The sequence below is a fragment of the Bolinopsis microptera genome, chromosome 3 (assembly GCF_026151205.1).
Source record: "Bolinopsis microptera isolate Bmic1 chromosome 3, MBARI_Bmic_1.0, whole genome shotgun sequence".
Classification (NCBI taxonomy): Eukaryota; Metazoa; Ctenophora; class Tentaculata; order Lobata; family Bolinopsidae; genus Bolinopsis; species Bolinopsis microptera.
In genome coordinates, this window is record NC_087074.1 from 16658852 (window position 1) to 16677625 (window position 18774).

The window sequence follows — 18774 nt, forward strand, 5'->3', positions numbered from 1 at the left end:
TGCGGTGTTACCGTGGAAGTGACCGCGGTAGTCATAGACATATCCCGGTGGTTTACTTCCTTCACCTTGCTTGTAGAAACGTTGTGACCCCCAGCACCAGTATTTGTTAGTTCCATCTCGTTGTGGTTTACCGCACCATGTTACCGGACGGGCGTTGTCAGATTTACCCATATAGTTAGTTACATCAATAGTAAAGTGTAAGTTATCAGCTAACATGTGGGATTCTCTGTGGAAATGTATATCATCAGGGTAGAGGTTAGGGTCTGTGACTAGTTGTATGTTGAACGAATCATCGTATTTTCCTGTTGCGGCTGTTACTCGCAGTTTAAACCCACAATCCCCTTCCTTGCTGCAGTTTGTTATAGATGATTGTCTGTATTTGAACTTGATGTCGTGATCTCGTGCAAATAGTTCTTCTGGTGTGTACTCAGAAATTGATGGAATACGATTGATAATTTCATTAGTTACCAAATTAGGATGTTTTCGTATTCTATCAGTTAATCCACCACTGCCTAGATAACCTTTAGCTTCCATATATTTGAGATCTATAGGTTTCCAGCCTCTTCTTATCATGAGATCAGAGAATACCTCAACACAATAGCTGCTGATGTATACAGATGGGGTATTCACTTCAATTCCATTGTCAAAAAACCAGCTATAAACCGCATCATAAAAAACATAGCTGTTTACCACCAGTGGAGATTCAATCAAGAAGTTTGTTATTCGCACGGGAGTATTTAATTCGTTCGCGTTCACCTGCTTGTAGTCATGAAACAAGTTGGGTAAAGCTGCATGTGGTATGACAGTGTTTGTCTCTTTCAAAGCCATATTGTTGGGTAAAGCTGTGCATGCGATGTTCATCTCTTTCTGGGCTTTATTATATTGTTTCAGAGCCCTCATAATTAACCTGAAGTCCTCAGTCGAAGGATTTTCGATTTCCTCAAGCTTTTCGAACAGTCGTTGATAACCATGAGTTACGGAGGAAGAAAGGGAGGATTTATAGTTCAATCTCTCAAGTATAAATCTACGGTTCTCATCAATAGTACATTCATTGTTTTCTAAGTTGTTCAATAGAGCTTCCACAAGAATGTGCTCCTGATCAGCTGCCATTTCTATTATCACTTCAAGATTCTTTTTAGGACAAGATGAGACGTCTTTCAAGTATTGGGCTGCAAAATATTGAGTGCAAGTTGACAAGGATGCGAATTGCTTGATGACAATATCTATAAGTCTCCTCTTTTTTCGTTTATCCATAACGAACATGGCCTCGTCAAATAAGAATAGCTGGTCTTCAAAGTTATCCTCTCTTACGGACTCAGTCAATTCCTGAAAGTACTCAAAGCACTTTTCGACTACCCAATCCACCTCAAACACGCAGGCCATTTTATTCAGATCTCGGAAATTTGACTTTGACAACTTCTCCAAAACACCAGAGTAAGAAGCTTCTAGAAAGCACTCTACAGCATATTTCGAGAAGTCCTCGACTGGTATTTCTGTTTGGAAAAGTTCTACTGTCATTTTCTTTATAACCGGACTGTTGAAGGACATAATTGCTGAATTAGCGAAAAGTTCATCGTCCTGTAGAATGAACTTGAGGTTGCCGTGGGAGGGGGAGCCGAGATATTCCAACCCAAAGTTCATCGGCACTTGAATGCACGGTATTGGGGCGGCCATCCTATTCTTTTTCTTTTTTTTCTTTCTTTTCTTTTTCTTTGAGACAGGCTCAACCTGGTGGCCCACGAGAGGATTACATGAAAATGCTTTGCCTGCTTCTGGGTTCAGCATGATCCCTGCTGGATGGAGGGGTTAAATGTGTGGAGATGATAATGTAAAAGTGAGAGGTGATATAATGTAGTGAGTAGATGTTGTGTTGATTAATGTGATCCTGTTCTTGTGTTATAGTGCTGGAAGTGATTTAATTTCAGATAGTGATGTTTACTCAATTCACAGCTAATTGCAAATAAAGGTTAAGTTTTATTATATGGAAAAACTTCCATTTTCAATACGTCACAATGGAATAACTGGATTGTGATAGGATAAACGTAACTGAATCTTAAGTGCAGTGGATTATTACTGTTTAGATGCAATTTCGATATACATATAATGAAGGATCAAACAAATCTATACGGGTAACAAAATAATACGTACGCAACATAAAAGAACGAAAGCGTCACTAGATTTCAAATATAATACATCGGTGCACTCTTTCTGAGGTTTGTTTGTAAAATAATTATGTGTGTAAACACACAATACACATCATATGCTTTGTATTTATAACCAAGACACGCTGAAAATTAAATATACACAGGTATTCCAAGTTCCAGCCCAAAATTCACCGGTACTATTGCACATACTTACAGTGCGCTACTTATTACTTAAGAAATTACAAAAGAAATAAAGTCGTAATAAAATATTTATTAAATAATAATAAAACGTCTATCATTAAGAATTACAGAAAATCGTTAAAAAGAGGAAATGCAAATCAAAATAATTTCGTGCTTTGAGGGACTGCAAAAAATAAAAAAGTACTGAATTGTAAAGAATCAAAATCAAAGTTATCGTCATATGCTAGTCACAAGGTTTTTTATCACAAGTCCAGTAATTTTCATTGGTACGCTCAAATTACAGAGGACAGAAGTACTATGTATCCAGTCTAAAAATTATCAGTTGTCTCAAGTCTCAAGTATCATTGTGGTCGATTAATTAATACTATGTACACTTACAGTACATTAACAATAACATCACCACATCTATCACTAATAAGTAATTCCATGGTCCTGACACGCTCTAAAGATGTTTCTCTCACAACTCTACCGACCATGATCTCAATTATCGCACATATTTCGACAGGTAGATAACATACTCCGGTAATATTTGTGTGCTTATCTGGTAATGCACAACACAGCTGTACGGTGCTACTCCTGAACTTGCCAACTCGTGTCTAATTGTTGGGCTGAAAACTTAAATCACACTTGCTCTGCTGAAAGCGTGGAAAATTAAATAATATTCTCTGAGAAAAGTAGAACTACTTTTCCAGGAACTGAGAAATGGCCCAAGGTGGCGGTTGTGTCTTATATAATCGTTAAAATAATATCAAGTACAGTGGCGTAACGTTGCCTGTTAAATCAGTCGCCAGAACAGAGTCACATTTCACTTTTATATAACAGACGTTAATTCTACCGACGTCGTTTTGAGCCGAACCTTTCTCCCCAATCGTCGCCAAAGTCGTAAAATTGGAAACCTCCTCCCCTTTGTTTGACGACGTAATTCATTCCAGTTACAACCTTTACTTGAACTATAAATGACCTGTTAATCGTGCCTTTTTAACTCCAAGCTAAAATTTTCAGTTATTTGTCTTTTAAGAGATAGAATAAGCTCGACATATAAAATGGATATACCATGATCAGTGGTAATGCTAAAATAATGACCACATATTGTCGCAAAAAACGTGCGCAGATAATTTCGAATAAAAAGTACGCATGAGATGTCTAATCAAAAGTAATATTTTAAACAAAGAGTATGTATCAGTATTCAGTATAAGATTTTTTAGAGTACACATTATAATTCCTTAATTCAAAAAAAAAGCTAACATAGGATTTAGAATTGAAGAAGTACTCATACTATTTTAAATTACACCTTTCAATTTAAGACAGTGTCAAAATAATTTTCAGGCAGGCAATCAGTTCCTGGGATGAATGATTTCTATGTTTTCATAAACAGTTCAGGTATTGTCATTGATTATTTCATGTTCTGCGAATTAATCTCTTGTATCTGCTGATCTAAGTTACCCTGTGTAATACACGACAGGTCTTATCTTTGCGGTGTTACCGTGACAGTTGACCCAGCTGTAGACATATCCCGGTGGTCTAGTTCCTTCATGTGACTTGTAGAAACGTTGTGACCCCCAGCACCAGTATTTGTTAGTTCCATCTCGTTGTGGTTTACCGCACCATGTTACTGGACGGGCATTGTCAGTTTTATCCATATTGTTAGTTACATCAATAGTAAAGTGTAAGTTATCAGTTAGAATATGGGATTCTCTGTGGAAATGTATATCATCAGGGTAGAGGTTGGGATCTGTGACTAGTTGTATGTTGAACGAATCATCGTTTTTCCCCGTTGCGGCTGTTACTCGCAGTATAAACCCACAATCCCCTTCCTTGCTGCAGTTGTTTATAGATGTTTGTCTGTATTTAAACCTGATGTCGTGATCTCGTGCAAATAGTTCTTCCGATGTGTACTCAGAAGCTGATGGAATACGTTTGATGGTTTTATTAGTTACCAAATTAGGATGTTTTCGTATTTTATCAGTTAATCCACCACTGCGGGGGGGGGGGGGGGGGGGGGGCCAATGACTACTTTTGGGGACTTGGGGAATTACGTCAACGATTTTACCCCGAGTCCCCATGATTTTTAGTCCCCATTAGTCCCCAAAAGTCTCCATTAGTCCCCATTTAGATTTCAAAAAATCTGGCTTCTCCAGACCAGATCGTAAACTTCTCAAGACTGAAGTCTAGAATCTTACTATATATAAAGCGAGACGATATATATATATATATATCTGTGCCATTTTACTGACACCACGGCATCGACTTTAACGCAACTTTCTGCAAAAACCGTAAAAGATATACAACTGAAACTTTTTTGGCTGGGTCAAATGCTTTAATATCCTCCAAATCAGCATGAAAAAATAAAAAATTGGTCGAGGAATAATGATTTTAGAGCCGAAAATTTGGACCCCCAAGTGGTGTCAAAAACGCCAATTAAATAGGTAATAATTATTTCAGTATCTTGAGTCTTGACACCGTTTAGGGCTATATTTCACGGGTTCCTGCTAGTATTTATAAATGGTCACTGGACATTCCTGACTTCTTGGGAGCTACTTGAGGGCTGTTAGAGTACCTCAGGTAAATTAAGGGAGGGGGCGGGGGCGACTACCAATGACAATATTGAGGAGACATATTGCATATATACGCTTATTTTATCAGATTGATCTAGTAACACGAGTTGTAGCGCAAGGAAAATAAACGCATTATCAATTTTTCTTATTACTTTTGTATTTATTTGTCTGAAATGATATGCTCAGTAATTTGAAATTGGCGTTGGTTTCTTTTGTTTTTGACGATCATTTATGGAAATACTCACAAAAGAGTGCTTGCCAGTGCTTAAAGGGGGGGGGGGGGGGGGTGACATGTCTCCAATGTCTCCCGCACCTTATCTTTTCGAAAAAGACAAAGACATTGGAGACATTGGAGACACAGCTTTTGGAGACATTGGAGACATTGGAGACACAGCTTTTGGAGACTCCTCCTCCTCCTCCTCCTCCCCCTCAGTCCTCCTCAGTCGTTCTCCTCCTCCTGAGTCTTCCTCCTGGGACCTTGGTCCTCCTCCTCCTGGGTCCTCCTACTCCTCTTCATCATCCTCCTCTTCCTCCTCCTCCTCTTCCTCCTTCTCAGTCCTCTTCCTCATCCTTCTCGTCAGTCTTCCTCCTCCTCATCAGTCCTCCCCAAGTCCCCCTCCTCCTCAGTCCTCCCCCAGTCCCCATCCTCCTCCTATTCAGTCCTCATCCTCCTCCTCCTCAGTTCTCCTCAGTCCTCCTCCTTGTAAGTCCTCCTCCTAAGTCCTCCTCCTCTTCCTGAGTCCTCCTCCTCCTTCTCCTCCTCCTCCTCAGTCCTTCTCCTCCTCCTCCTCCTCCCTCTCAGTCATCCTCCTCAGTCATCCTCCTCAGCCATCCTCCTCAGCCGTGCTCCTCAGCCATCCTCCTCAGCCATCCTCCTCAGCCATCCTCATCAGTCCTCCTCATCAGTACTCCTCCTCCTAGGTCCTCCTCCTTCTCCTCCTCAGTCCTTCTCCTCCTCCTCCTCAGTCCTCCTCCTCCCTCTCAGTCATCCTCTTCAGCCATCCTCCTCAGTCCTCCTCCTCCTCCTCAGTCCTCATCCTCATCCTCCTCTTCAGTCCTCCTCCTCCTGGGTCCTCTTCATCCTCCTCCTCTTCCTCAGTCCTCCCCAGTCCCCCTCCTCCTCCTCCTATTCAGTCCTCCTCCTCCTCCTCATCAGTTCTCCTCAGTCCTCCTCCTTCTCATTCCTCCTAAGTCCTCCTCCTGAGTACTTCCCCTCTTCCTCCTGAGTCCTCCTCCTGGTTCATCCTCCTCCTAGTTCCTCCACCTTCTCCTTCTCCTCCTCAGTCCTTCTCCTCCTCCTCCTCCTCCTCCTCCTCAGTCATCCTCATCAGTACTCCTCAGTCCTCCTCCTTCTCAGTCCTCCTCAGTCCTCTTCCCGAGTTCTCCTCCTCCTCCTCATTCCTCCTTCTGGGTCCTCCTCCTCCTAGGTCCTCCCCCTCCTTCTTCTATTCACTCCTCCTCCTCCTCCTCAGTTTTCCTGAGTCCTTCTCCTGAGTCCTCATCCTCCTCCTGAGTCCTCCTCCTGAGTCCTCCTCCCGAGTCCTCCTCCTGGGTCCTCCTCCTCCTAGGTCCTCCTCCTTCTCCTCCTCAGTCCTTCTCTTCCTCCTCCTCAGTCCTCCTCCTCCTCCCTATCAGTCATCCTCCTCAGCCATCCTCCTCAGTCCTCCTCAGTCCTCCTCCTCCTCCTCAGTCCTCATCCTCATCCTCCTCTTCAGTCCTCCTCCTCCTGGGTCTTCTTCCTTCTCTTCATCCTCTTCCTCTTCATCCTCCTCCTCTTCCTCCTCAGTCCTCAGTCCTCCTCCTCATCCTTCTCGTCAGTCCTCCTCCTCCTCAGTCCTCCCCAGTCCCCCTCCTCTTCCTATTCAGTCCTCCTCCTCCTCCTTAGTTCTCCTCAGTCCTCCTCCTTCTCATTCCTCCTAAGTCCTTCTCCTGAGTCCTCCTCCTCTTCCTCCTGAGTCCTCCTCCTGGTTCATCCTCCTCTTAGTTCCTCCACATTCTCCTTCTCCTCCTCAGTCTTTCTCCTTCTCCTCCTCCTCCTCTTCAGTACTTCTGAGTCCTCCTCCCTCTCAGTCCTCCTCAGTCCTCTTCCTGAGATCTCCTCCTCCTCCTGAGTCCTCCTTCTGGGTCCTCCTTCTCCTAGGTCCTCCTCTTTCTCCTCCTCAGTCCTACTCCTCCTCCTCAGTCCTCTTCCTCCTCCTCCCTCTCAGTCATCCTCCTCAGCCATCCTCCTCAGTCCTCCTCAGTCCTCATCCCTCCTCCTCCTGGGTCTTCCTCCTCTTCATCCTCCTCAGTCCTCAGTCCTCCTCCTCATCCTTCTCGTCAGTCCTCCTCCTCCTCAGTCCTCCCCAGTCCCCCTCCTCCTCCTATTCAGTCCTCCTCCTCCTCATCAGTTCTCCTGAGTCCTCCTCCTTCTCATTCCTCCTAAGTCCTCCTCCTGGTTCATCCTCCTCTTAGTTTCTCCACCTTCTCCTTCTCCTCCTCAGTCCTTCTCAGTCCTCCTCAGTCCTCTTCCTGAGATCTCCTCCTCCTCCTGAGTCCTCCTTCTGGGTCCACCTCCTCCTAGGTCCTCCTCTTTCTCCTCCTCAGTTCTACTCCTCCTCAGTCCTCTTCCTCCTCCTCCCTCTCAGTCATCCTCCTCAGTCATCCTCCTCAGCCATCCTCCTCAGCCATCCTCCTCAGTCCTCCTCAGTCCTCATCCCTCCTCCTCCTGGGTCTTCCTCCTCTTCATCCTCCTCAGTCCTCAGTCCTCCTCCTCATCCTTCTCGTCAGTCTTCTTCATCCTCAGTCCTCCCCCAGTCCCCCTCCTCCTCCTATTCAGTCCTCCTCCACCTCAGTTCTCCTCAGTCCTCTTCCTTTTCAGTCCTCCTGAGTCCTCTTCCTCTTCCTCCTGAGTCCTCCTCCTGGGTCCTCATCCTCCTAGGTCCTCCTCCTTCTCCTTCTCCTCAGTCCTTCTTCTCCTCCTCCTCCCTCTCAGTCATCCTCCTCAGTCATCCTCCTCAGTCATCCTCCTCAGCCATCCTCCTCAGTACTCCTCAGTCCTCCTCCTTCTCTGTCCTCCTCAGTCCTCTTCCTGAGTCCTCCTCCTGAGTCCTCCTCCTCCTCCTCCTGAGTCCTCCTCCTGGGTCCTCCTCCTCCTGGGTCCTTCTCCTCCTAGATCCTCCTCCTCAGTCATCCTCCTCAGCCATCCTCCTCAGCCATCCTCCACAACCATCCTCAGTCCTCCTCCTTCTCAGTCCTCCTGAGTCCTCTTCCTGAGTCCTCATCCTCCTCCTTCTCCTCCTGAGTCCTCCTCCTGGGTCATCCTCCTCCTAGATCCTCCTCTTTCTCCAATCATACATCTACGTCTCCAGTGTCTCCAATGTCTCCAAAAGCTTTGTCTCCAATGTCTCAAATGTCCCCAATGTCTCCAATGTCTCCAAAAGCTGTGTCTCCAATGTTTCCAATGTCTCCAGGACATGTCTCTGCACCCTATCTTTTCAAAAAAGACATTGGAGACATTGGAGACATGTCACCCCCCCCCCCCCCCCTTAAAATAAAGATCACCAAGTCTGTTCACAGAACGGCTGTTATAAATACTCATTCATCCATCATCTAACATCTTTAAGTGTATTAGGAGGGTAAGTCGAAGGGTTAATTCATGATTTTTCATTCGATTATAAGATTCAGATAGTTCAGCGAGTCGGCTACTTCTACCTTCACGAGAGCTAAACTTCAATTTACCTCAATCTGAACTGACTTGTACAGTGGTAGAACACATTACAACCGGGCTTATCATTTTACTTTTAAGTCAGATTTATCCTACTCTTATCTTGGACAAAACATCTCGATCGTATCGTTATTAAACTAACTTGGAAACCATAAATAACTGTCAAAAATTCTGGGGACTTATGGGGACAAATGGTGAATTACGTCAACGAGTTGACCTCTAGTCCCCATGATTTTTAGTCCCCATTAGTCCCCAAAAGTCTCCATTGGTAGTCATTGGCCCCCCCCCCACCACTGCCTAGATAACCTTCATTTTCCATATATTTGAGATCTATAGGTTGGATGAATGCGGGGCTTGAAGAACTGCTCCGAGAGAATCAGTGCGGGTTCAGGAAAAACAGGTCTTGCATAGATCAGATTTATTCGCTCCGTACTATTATTCACAACAGCATTGAGTTTAATTAAATCTCCCCCTTTACATAAATTTTGTGGACTTTAAAGCTGCATTCGATTCACTTAATCGGGAGTTTATCTGGAAAGATTTCAGTCATTATGGCTTGCCTTGTAAATACATTCGCATAATGCAAGCATTCTTTTGCGGCACCGTCAGCGCTGTCAGACATAATGGCGAGCTCTCTGAGTGGTTTGACGTTACATCTGGTTCTGGGCAGGGGGATATTCAGGGTCCACCTATCTTTAATGTTTGCATCAACCTGCCTGCGCAGCGGGCTGAGGATAACAAAGTGTTGTCACACGGGGCAGTGCTGCAGAGAGCTACCACCAGCTCTGGTCAGGATACAGTCGTCTTGGATACTGACTATGCAGATGATTTGGCTATCATGGACAACACCAAGGACGGTCTCCAGGAGACGACTGATCTTTTATGCAAGTATGCGGCTCAGGCTGGCCTCAGAATCAATGCGAAGAAAACAGAGGTTATGGCCATCGGCAAGAATACATCACAGAGGCCGTATACTGAAGCATCAACGGTGGACATTACAGTAGGAGACACGGCTATCCAGCAAGTCAGCAACTTCACTTACCTTGGGTCGATTATATCAAGTGATGGGACTATTGACCGGGACTTGTCTGCACGGATCCAGAAAGCCTCAGGAGCATTCAATCAGCTCGGTAATATTTGGAAGAATTGCAATATCCAAACTAACACCAAAATACGGATATATGTTGCAGCGGTTCTAACAATATTACTTTATGGAAGCGAAGTCTGGAACACTACTTCAAAGCAACTACATCGCTTCGAAGTTTTTCATCAAAACTGTTTGAGGAGAATCCTTCGAATTAAGTGGTTCCACCGGACGAGCAATGTTCAAGTGTTGGAGCGGGCAAGAATAAACCTGGTTATAACCTACATCAGTGCCAACCGTCTTCGCTGGTTTGGACATGTTTCTAGAATGCCGGACACCAGGCTACCAAAGTATCTACTTGACTGGACACCTGCTCTCGGCCGAAGATCACGTGGGCGGCAGTAGTGTATTGTGCACAGTACACACCTTTTTTGAAGGGTTTCCGAGGTAATTTCCAAACATACCGTATGTGGCGTGATGACACGGTAATATGTCACAATATTTTACATAGTTGAAGGTACCTGGTTCGATCCCCCACCAGCCCCGCCCCATAATTTAATTACATGTACATCTATTGTTTAAAGTATCAACAATGTTAACATCTGGCAAGCGGCGACCTTTTAACGGTGTGCTGATGAGGTTCGAAATAATGTCTAATGTTCTTTAATCTAAATTTAGTGCACCGTTTCAGGACAACACCTGGCACTTTGCTTACACTATCATTCAGCGTTCAGCTGTTTGTTGCGTAAATTCTGACTCTGTTTCAGCTTTAATTGTTCTGAACTTTAACTTAACTGTTTTTAATTCTTTTGACTGTAGTGTTTACCTGATACATAATTTTCCTCTAGACGAGTAATTATTACAGAAATAAATTCAAACATTCAACTTGCCAGGATTATGCTGAACGAAATTATATCAGATCTCCATAAGGTAGTATGACGCAATGAATAAAGATGCAACTGCCAGTGCACCATGTTAATTACTGTTCCCAATTCTTTAATCATACCCGTAAATATTTGCTCGGTATCTGACAGCAGTTCATCGATTGATGTTCCGTGTTCTGTTTCCTGATATTTTGTGAGCGGAATATTAAATATTTTCTTGCGTAAGATAAGATGAAATCCGTCACCTTATCTTACACAATACTGAATACTGAATGAATACTGACTACTGAATGAATACTGAATGAATACTGAATGAATACTGAATACTGAATGAATACTGAATGAATACTGAATGAATACTGAATGAATACTGAATGAATACTGAATACTGAATGAATACTGAATGAATACTGAATGAATACTGAATGAATACTGAATGAATACTGAATGAATACTGAATGAATACTGAATGAATACTGAATGAATACTGCATGAATACTGAATGAATACTGAATGAATACTGAATGAATACTGATGAATACTGAATGAATACTGAATGAATACTGAATGAATACTGAATGAATACTGACTGAATACTGAATGAATACTGAATGAATACTGAATGAATACTGAATGAATACTGAATGAATACTGAATGAATACTGAATGAATACTGAATGAATACTGAATGAATACTGAATGAATACTGAATGAATACTGAATGAATACTGAATGAATACTGAATGAATACTGAATGAATACTGAATGAATACTGAATGAATACTGCATGAATACTGAATGAATACTGAATGAATACTGAATGAATACTGAATGAATACTGAATGAATACTGAATGAATACTGAATGAATACTGAATGAATACTGACTGAATACTGAATGAATACTGAATGAATACTGAATGAATACTGAATGAATACTGAATGAATACTGAATGAATACTGAATGAATACTGAATGAATACTGAATACTGAATGAATACTGAATGAATACTAAATGAATACTGAATGAATGTTGAATAATGAATACTGAATAATACTGAATAATATACTGAATACTGAATGATAATTATGATGTATTATTTTTAAAAAAAGTTATAATGTAGACAAGGAAACACATGTTTAGATTTTTGAAGATAATTTTAACTAAACTATATTCAATAACTCTATATATCCAAATTCTTATCTCAATAATTATCAACGTTTTGGTTATAAAGTTCAAGAATCTTCCTGACGATATATTTGTGAAAGTTTAAGAAGCTTGATGATAATATTTTTGTTCTCGTTCATTAGTTTGTTGACATCAGATAGACTAGTAGTCGTGATAACTGCATTCAACAGAGCTTGTTCTTCCATACTTAAAATTGTGGCGATGTCTTGTCCACAGTCAATGAGATGCTGCTCAAATTTCGCAAACATTTCCGTTTTCATTATGTAAGAGAATAAAAAGTCCATACATTCGTTTTCTTCCTTGCATAATTTACTTTGTAACAGGACATCTAGAGATTTGAGTAATTTCGACATATCATTTACCTTTTTATTTATTTGCTTGATTGCTACGCTTTTCCGCTTGCCTTTGTGTTGCCGAACTGAGTCAGATTCTAACTCATCACTACTTAACACACTTCTACTATCACTATATGGTATTTTTGACTCATCATCAGCACTTGTTTCCTCATAGTTAGAACCGTCTTGTTGAGATTCTTCAGATATTATCGTATCAGCATCTGAATATGTGGAAGCAGGATAATCCAGTTTTACATCAGTCGCATCCGAGTTAGCTTTTGATAGTGGTTGAATTTTAGAGCTTGTTTCTGACTCTCCGTTCTCTCGATGATACCGACTTTTGTGTGAGGACAGGCTATATCTATTGACAAAAGACTTGTCACAAAATGAGCAAGATATAGGACTCATGATATTACAAAGGATACGTTTAGAACGTTTTGCAACAACAGTCTTCAAATATATTATTCAATCTAACGGGAATGCTTCAAATTTTGTGGAGTAATTAACTCAGACCCACGTGCTATTTTATATTTTAAAAAAACAACTAATCTGCTTTCCCTACCCTACCCTCCTCCCTCCAGGGAGGGAGGGTAGGAAAGGAGGGAGGGAGCCCGAAGTCCTTAACACCCGTACATACAAATACAATGGGACCTAACCGTTGGTTAAGAAAAAGACACGTCGATCAGGGAAAGCAGATTAGTTGTTTTTAAAAAATATAAAATAGCACGTGGGTCTGAGTTAATTACTCCACAAAATTTGAAGCATTCCCGTTAGATTGAATAATATATTTGAAGACTGTTGTTGCAAAACTTTCTAAACGTATCCTTTGTAATATCATGAGTCCTATATCTTGCTCATTTTGTGACAAGTCTTTTGTCAATAAATATAGCCTGTCCTCACACTAAAGTCGGTATCATCGAGAGAACGGAGAGTCAGAAACAAGCTCTAACATTCAACCACTATCAAAAGCTAACTCGGATGCGACTGATGTAAAACTGGATTATCCTGCTTCCACATATTCAGATGCTGATACGATAATATCTGAAGAATCTCAACAAGACGGTTCTAACTATGAGGAAACAAGTGCTGATGATGAGTCAAAAATACCATATAGTGATAGTAGAAGTGTGTTAAGTAGTGATGAGTTAGAATCTGACTCAGTTCGGCAACACAAAGGCAAGCGGAAAAGCGTAGCAATCAAGCAAATAAATAAAAAGGTAAATGATATGTCGAAATTACTCAAATCTCTAGATGTCCTGTTACAAAGTAAATTATGCAAGGAAGAAAACGAATGTATGGACTTTTTATTCTCTTACATAATGAAAACGGAAATGTTTGCGAAATTTGAGCAGCATCTCATTGACTGTGGACAAGACATCGCCACAATTTTAAGTATGGAAGAACAAGCTCTGTTGAATGCAGTTATCACGACTACTAGTCTATCTGATGTCAACAAACTAATGAACGAGAACAAAAATATTATCATCAAGCTTCTTAAACTTTCACAAATATATCGTCAGGAAGATTCTTGAACTTTATAACCAAAACGTTGATAATTATTGAGATAAGAATTTGGATATATAGAGTTATTGAATATAGTTTAGTTAAAATTATCTTCAAAAATCTAAACATGTGTTTCCTTGTCTACATTATAACTTTTTTTAAAAATAATACATCATAATTATCATTCAGTATTCAGTATATTATTCAGTATTATTCAGTATTCATTATTCAACATTCATTCAGTATTCATTTAGTATTCATTCAGTATTCATTCAGTATTCAGTATTCATTCAGTATTCATTCAGTATTCATTCAGTATTCATTCAGTATTCATTCAGTATTCATTCAGTATTCATTCAGTATTCAGTCAGTATTCATTCAGTATTCATTCAGTATTCATTCAGTATTCATTCAGTATTCATTCAGTATTCATTCAGTATTCATTCAGTATTCATTCAGTATTCATTCAGTATTCATGCAGTATTCATTCAGTATTCATTCAGTATTCATTCAGTATTCATTCAGTATTCATTCAGTATTCATTCAGTATTCATTCAGTATTCATTCAGTATTCATTCAGTATTCATTCAGTATTCATTCAGTATTCATTCAGTATTCATTCAGTATTCATTCAGTATTCATTCAGTATTCATTCAGTATTCATTCAGTATTCATTCAGTATTCATTCAGTATTCATTCAGTATTCAGTCAGTATTCATTCAGTATTCATTCAGTATTCATTCAGTATTCATTCAGTATTCATCAGTATTCATTCAGTATTCATTCAGTATTCATTCAGTATTCATGCAGTATTCATTCAGTATTCATTCAGTATTCATTCAGTATTCATTCAGTATTCATTCAGTATTCATTCAGTATTCATTCAGTATTCATTCAGTATTCAGTCAGTATTCATTCAGTATTCATTCAGTATTCATTCAGTATTCATTCAGTATTCATTCAGTATTCATTCAGTATTCATGCAGTATTCATTCAGTATTCATTCAGTATTCATTCAGTATTCATTCAGTATTCATTCAGTATTCATTCAGTATTCATTCAGTATTCATTCAGTATTCATTCAGTATTCAGTATTCATTCAGTATTCATTCAGTATTCATTCAGTATTCATTCAGTATTCATTCAGTATTCAGTATTCATTCAGTATTCATTCAGTATTCATTCAGTAGTCAGTATTCATTCAGTATTCAGTATTGTGTAAGATAAGGTGACGGATTTCATCTTATCTTACTCAAGAAAATATTTAATATTCCGCTCACAAAATATCAGGAAACAGAACACGGAACATCAATCGATGAACTGCTGTCAGATACCGAGCAAATATTTACGGGTATGATTAAAGAATTGGGAACAGTAATTAACATGGTGCACTGGCAGTTGCATCTTTATTCATTGCGTCATACTACCTTATGGAGATCTGATATAATTTCGTTCAGCATAATCCTGGCAAGTTGAATGTTTGAATTTATTTCTGTAATAATTACTCGTCTAGAGGAAAATTATGTATCAGGTAAACACTACAGTCAAAAGAATTAAAAACAGTTAAGTTAAAGTTCAGAACAATTAAAGCTGAAACAGAGTCAGAATTTACGCAACAAACAGCTGAACGCTGAATGATAGTGTAAGCAAAGTGCCAGGTGTTGTCCTGAAACGGTGCACTAAATTTAGATTAAAGAACATTAGACATTATTTCGAACCTCATCAGCACACCGTTAAAAGGTCGCCGCTTGCCAGATGTTAACATTGTTGATACTTTAAACAATAGATGTACATGTAATTAAATTATGGGGCGGGGCTGGTGGGGGATCGAACCAGGTACCTTCAACTATGTAAAATATTGTGACATATTACCGTGTCATCACGCCACATACGGTATGTTTGGAAATTACCTCGGAAAACCCTTCAAAAAAGGTGTGTACTGTGCACAATACACTACTGGCGGCCAAGAAAGAATTGGCGAACCTGTGTCCTAGAAGACGCAGTAACATTCACAGGAGATCCAGACATTGTATTTGATAAGGTCCGAGAGTTGGCAGGAAACCGAAAGCACTGGAGAGAGATGATACGACATAAGCGGCAATTCCTTGCTGCAGGCCACTCGAATGATTGAGGAGACCTTATCAAGTATCAAGTAAGTAAGTATAGGTTTCCAGCATCTGTTTATCATGAGATCAGAGAATATCTCAACAAATTTGTCGCTTCTGCACAAAAGCAGGGTCTTCACATCAATTCTTTTGTTAAAAAGCCAGCTATAAACTGCATCATAGAAAACATAGCTGTTTACCACAAGTGGAGACTCAATCAAGAAGTTTGTTAGTGCCTCCAGATTCTTTATGTCGTTCACCTACTCAAAGTCATGAAACAAGTTGGGTAGAGCTGCATATGGTATGACAGTGTTCATCTCCTTCAAGGCCCTTATATTGTTGGGTAAAGCTGTGCATGCGATGGAAGTTTTCATCTCCTTCAGGGCTTTATTGTATTGTTTTAGTGCCCTCATAATTAACCTGAAGTCCTCAGTTGAAGGATTTTCCAGTTCCTCGAGCTTTTCAAATAGTCGCTGATACGCAGACTCGGAAGGAGAAAGGGAGGATTTATAGTTCAATCTCTCAATTATAAATCTACTGTTCTGATCAATAGTGCATGCTTTGTATTCTAAGTTGTTCAATAGAGCTTCCACAAGAATGTGCTCCTGATCAGCTGCCATTTCCATTATCACTTCAAGATTCTTTTGAGGACAAGATGACACGTTTTTCAAGTATTGTGTTGCAAAATATTGAGTGCAAGTCGCCAAGGATGCAAATTGCTTAATGACAAGATCTATAAGTCTCCTCTTTATTCGATTATCCATAACGAACATGGCCTCATCAAATAAGAATAGCTGTTCTTCAAAGTTATCCTCTCTTACGGACTCAGTCAATTCCTGAAAGTACTCAAAGCACTTTTCGATTACCCAATCCACCTCAAACACGCATGCCATTTTATTCAGATCTCGGAAATTTGACTTTGACAACTTTTCTAAAACACCAGAATAAGAGGCTTCTAGAAAGCACTCTAAAGCATATTTCGAGAAGTCCTCGACTGGTATTTCTGTTTGGAAAAGTTCTACTGTCATTTTCTTTATAACCGGACTGTTGAAGGACATAATTGCTGAATTAGTGAGAAGTTCTTCGTCCTGTAGAATGAACTTGAGGTTGCCGTGGGAGGGGGAGCCGAGATATTCCAACCCAAAGTTCATTGGCACTTGAATGCACGGTATTGGGGAGGCCATCCTATTCTTTCTTTTTTTCCTTTCTTTAAAAGACAGGCTATTGCTGTTATCGAAGAATATGTCAATATCATGCTGCACTGTTCTAAACTGTTAGGCACCCGCGCGCTACGTATCCAAAGGAAAGTACCAAACGCCGAGACACAAAACCTACAGCCATTAACTCGCAAAATATTGAGTGCAAATCGCCAAGGATGCAAATTGCTTAATGACAAGATCTATAAGTCTCCTCTTTATTCGATTATCCATAACGAACATGGCCTCATCAAATAAGAATAGCTGTTCTTCAAAGTTATCCTCTCTTACGGACTCAGTCAATTCCTGAAAGTACTCAAAGCACTTTTCGATTACCCAATCCACCTCAAACACGCAGGCCATTTTATTCAGATCTCGGAAATTTGACTTTGACAACTTCTCCAAAACACCAGAATAAGAGGCTTCTAGAAAGCACTCTACAGCATATTTCGAGAAGTCCTCGACTGGTATTTCTGTTTGGAAAAGTTCTACTGTCATTTTCTTTATAACCGGACTGTTGAAGGACATAATTGCTGAATTAGTGAGAAGTTCCTCGTCCTGTAGAATGAACTTGAGGTTGCCGTGGGAGGGGGAGCCGAGATATTCCAACCCAAAGTTCATTGGCACTTGAATGCACGGTATTGGGGAGGCCATCCTATTCTTTCTTTTTTTTCCTTTCTTTAAAAGACAGGCTCGACCTGGTGGCCCACGAGAAGATTACATGAAGATGTTTTGCCTGCTTCTGGGTGTAGCATCCCTGCTGGATGCCGGGGTTAAATGCAATGATGTTAAATAGTAATACGTTTCGTAGCCTACAAACGTATGGCGAATACGAATACGTATTTCTCAAGGGTGAACGATGTACTTCGAAATCGAATATGGGATATACATTTTTTACATATTTTTCATTTGAACGCTTAGGAAAGCTTCTGCGAGTACAAAGTAAACATTGTTACGTAGGAACTGTGCTGATTATACGAGTTAACGTCCCACGAGTAAAAAATAACTTAGTATCCGGGCAATGGTTACTCGAAAATGATGCCTTCCTCTGATTCTCCTTGCTATTCATAAGCGCAGTAAACAGGTAAGCATCAGGTGACTGTATTCCGAGTTTCTTATTGACGTGATGCAGATGCGGGCAGGCATCTACTCACAGACATGTTTCAACCTACCAGGCAATGTTGTCTCCTTATTTGGATGTAAAAAACCGATACACGAGAATTCTGGCTCCATAGTTAGAGCTTCATTTTTCCTTCTTGGCTCTGCACGTGTCTCACCAAGATATTGTACGGAATATTGTAACTAGTTACTACTTATATATTACACTAATGAGTAATGTAGAAGGAATGACTGGAATGATCACACTATACTACCTGTAATAACATATCCTAAGAAGTGTTTTACAGTGATAATATCAAATATGGTAACTTAGTAATTAACTAAAATGTTTTATTGGGGTCAGGGTCAGGGTCAGGGTCAGGGTCAGGGTCAGGGTCAGGGTCAGGGTCAGGGTCAGGGTCAGGGTCAGGGTCAGGGTCAGGGTCAGGGTCAGGGTCAGGGTCAGGGTCAGGGTCAGGGTCAGGGTCAGGGTCAGGGTCAGGGTCAGGGTCAGGGTCAGGGTCAGGGTCAGGGTCAGGGTCAGGGTCAGGGTCAGGGTCAGGGTCAGGGTCAGGGTCAGGGTCAGGGTCAGGGTCAGGGTCAGGGTCAGGGTCAGGGTCAGGGTCAGGGTCAGGGTCAGGGTCAGGGTCAGGGTCAGGGTCAGGGTCAGGGTCAGGGACTTGAGGAACTTTTTTTACTTGATTGGAACGTGCTAGCTAGCCAGTTTCGGGCTCAATATACTCTTTGTTCACGACTCAATACAACAATGCTGGTA

General features: G+C 40.8%; 1 protein-coding gene across 1 annotated transcript in view; it reads left to right on the forward strand.

The window, feature by feature from the left end:
* The window catches only part of LOC134812705 (POU domain, class 2, transcription factor 2-like), a 1142226-nt gene that overhangs the window by 432068 nt on the left and 691384 nt on the right, over nt 1-18774 (forward strand). The window lies entirely within an intron of this gene.